A 2,879-nucleotide genomic window follows, 5' to 3' on the forward strand; every position below is an offset into this window, starting at 1 on the left:
CGCACCATTGCACTCCAGCCTGGGCAACAAGAGCAAAACTCCATCTCAGAAAAAAAAAAAAAATACTAATGGCTAAGCCCTTCCTCCAGAGATTCTGATTCAATTTAACTGGGATTTGGGTATCACTTCTTAAAGTTTTCCAGATAATGTTAATGATTTCTTAGAGGAATACTTTTAGGACCAAGTGACACAGTCAATTATTTCCAATTAATTAATGATGCATTTGAATCAACCATTCATTCAATCGTGTATTCATTTATGCAGTTTCCAACTCTAATGACTGAATGTTCTATTTCAGAAAAATTATGTCTATGAACTTCCCATTTTTTAAACAGTTTTTACCATCTCTTAAAAATATTTATCTTTTTTTTTTCTGCTGGATTTTCATTGGTTAACTACATAATGAAATTACTCTGAACAGCATCTTTCCCACAAATTTCACACTAAGCTGCTTTTTCTGGAACTAGACAATAGCAAAGAAGAACAAAATTAAATAGTCTACACAAGGAATAAAAAAATCTATTTTCAGTTTATATTTTATTAGTAGTAGCTTGCCAGTCAGATGTTAAAATTATCCAGAATAAAAAAAGAATGAGACCAGGTGCAGTGGCTCTAACCTGAAATCCCAGCACTTTCGGAGGCCAAGGTGGGAGGATCACTTGAGGTCAGGAGTTCAAGACCAGCCTGGCCAGCATGGTGAAACCCGGTTTCTACTAAAAATACAAAAAGTAGCCAGGTGTGGTGGTAGACACCTGTAATTCCAGCTACTCAGGAGGCTGAGGCGGGAGAATCACTTGAACCCAGGAGGTGGAGGTTGCAGTGAGCCAAGATCGTGCCACTGTACTCTAACCTGGGTGACAGAGCAAGATTTCTCTCAAAAACAAACAAACAAAATAATCAGTAGTTTTTTTTGAAACCCTTTTTTACTACTCTTTAAGCACTCTACCAAAGAATTGTCCATATAATTAAAATTCTAGGTGACTTCAGCAGTGGGCCAGAGATGTAGACCTCTGTATCTAATGCTTTCAGAAAAGAAGGTAGAATACAAAGTTTCAATCTTGCTATGAATGCTTTTATGAATTTCTTTTATGCACATGTGCAAAAGTTGTTGTAGGGTATATATTAGTGAAATTTCTGGGTTACAGGGTATGTGAATGTTTAACTATCCTAGACTCCCAGCCAGATCTAATGGGATCTGGACTAGAGGCTGCCCTTTTATTGAGTGATATAAAATCCATCTCTCCCACTCTCTCCTTTGGACAGATATCAGTGAAAATCGCAGAGTACAGAGCTCCAAAATGTTATGTCTCCACAAAAGCAATGAAAAGCGTGCAAAAAGTATCACAATGAACTTTTTCAGAACTTCAGAATGTAATATAAAAGTTACAACAACCAGGGGAAAGCTTAATGATAAAAAAAAAAAAAAAAGCTGAGTTTCAGTAAGAGAGCTTTGTGATTTTTAACTTATCTGGTTACTGTCCCCAACTCCCCAACTCAGCTGCAGAGTTGAAGACTGAAGCCCATTTTTCTGCTGTAGGTTGCTGGTAACAGAGGGACCAATACAGACCTTATATTCAAAGAATTAAAAAATTGTGGTTCTGTGTCTTGACCCATATGGTAGCTTCCTGAGGGATCTGCTCAAGGGCTTACCCATATTTTACCTGCCTTGGAGCTTCCCCAGAGTTGAGGCTACTTCCAGGGTGACGTTTGTCAAACAAATTTAAAGGCAAATGTATGAGCTATTGCCACCTGTGGCAAAGGATAACCGTTGCACGAGCAACAGAAAAAACAAAAAGCCTGGGAAAAAAGAGGCTGGAGAAGGGCATACTTCAAGAAAGAAGGGCTTTGAAAAGCTCTCATGTTACTATGGATTGAATGTTAGTCCCTTTCAAAACTCATGTTGAAACTGAGTCCCCAGTATGGCAATATTGACAGGTCAGGCCTTTAAGAGGTGATTGGGTCCTGAGGGCAGAGGCCTCATGGGTTAATCTATTCATGGATTAATGAATTAATGGGTTGATGGGTTAAAGAGTTACTACCACAGGAGTGGGACTGGTGGCTTTATAAGAAGAGGAAGAGACACCTGAGCTAGCACGCTCAGCTCCTTTGCCATGTGATGCCCTGCACCACCTTGGAACTCGGAAGACAAAGTCCCACCAGCACGAGGGCTCTCACTGGAATGAAGGCTCTCACCAGATGTGGCCCCTTGAAGTTGGACTTCTCAGCCTCCGTCACTGTAAGAAATAAATTTCTTTTCTTTACAAATTACACAGTTTCAGGTATTCTGTTACTAGCAACAGAAAATGATTTAAAACACATGTATCAATTTTGGCTTTTGTTGCCATTGCCTTTGGTGTTTCAGACATGAAGTCCTTGCCCATGCCTATGTCCTGAATGGTACTGCCTAGGTTTTCTTCTAGGTTTTTTATTGACGAATGGGATCTAATTAAACTAAAGAGCTTCTGCACAGCAAAAGAAACTACCATCAGAGTGAACAGCCAACCTACAGAATGGGAGAAAATTTTTCCAATCTATCCATCTGACAAAGGGCTAATATCCAGAATCTACAAAGAACTTCAACAAATTTACAAGAAAAATCAAACAACCCCATCAAAAAGTGGGCAAAGGATATGAACAGACACTTCTCAAAAGAAGACATTTATGCAGCCAACAGACACATGAAAAAATGCTCATCATCACGATGATAGCCATCAGAGAAATGCAAATTAAAACCACAATGAGATACCATCTCATAGCAGTTAGAATGGCGATCATTAAAAAGTCAGGAAATAACAGGTGCTGGAGAGGATGTGGAGAAATAGGAACACTTTTACACTGTTGGTGGAACTGTAAACTAGTTCAACCATTGTGGAAGACAG

General features: G+C 39.1%; 1 long non-coding RNA gene across 2 annotated transcripts; it reads right to left on the reverse strand.

Annotated features, from left to right (window-relative positions):
- Positions 1-357: 357 nt before the first annotated feature.
- LOC141408953 (uncharacterized) lies at positions 358-2,223 on the reverse strand. Of its 2 annotated transcripts, none has more exons than XR_012426773.1 (2): positions 2,084-2,223; positions 358-463 (listed from the first exon to the last, which is right to left on the reverse strand). It is a non-coding gene; the product is annotated as an uncharacterized lncRNA (long non-coding RNA). The 2 variants fall into 2 exon arrangements; XR_012426772.1 differs by having other exon boundaries at positions 2,037-2,173.
- Between the last annotated feature and the right edge of the window lie 656 nt (positions 2,224-2,879).

The sequence above is a fragment of the Macaca fascicularis genome, chromosome 17 (genome assembly GCF_037993035.2).
Source record: "Macaca fascicularis isolate 582-1 chromosome 17, T2T-MFA8v1.1".
Lineage (NCBI taxonomy): Eukaryota > Metazoa > Chordata > Mammalia > Primates > Cercopithecidae > Macaca > Macaca fascicularis.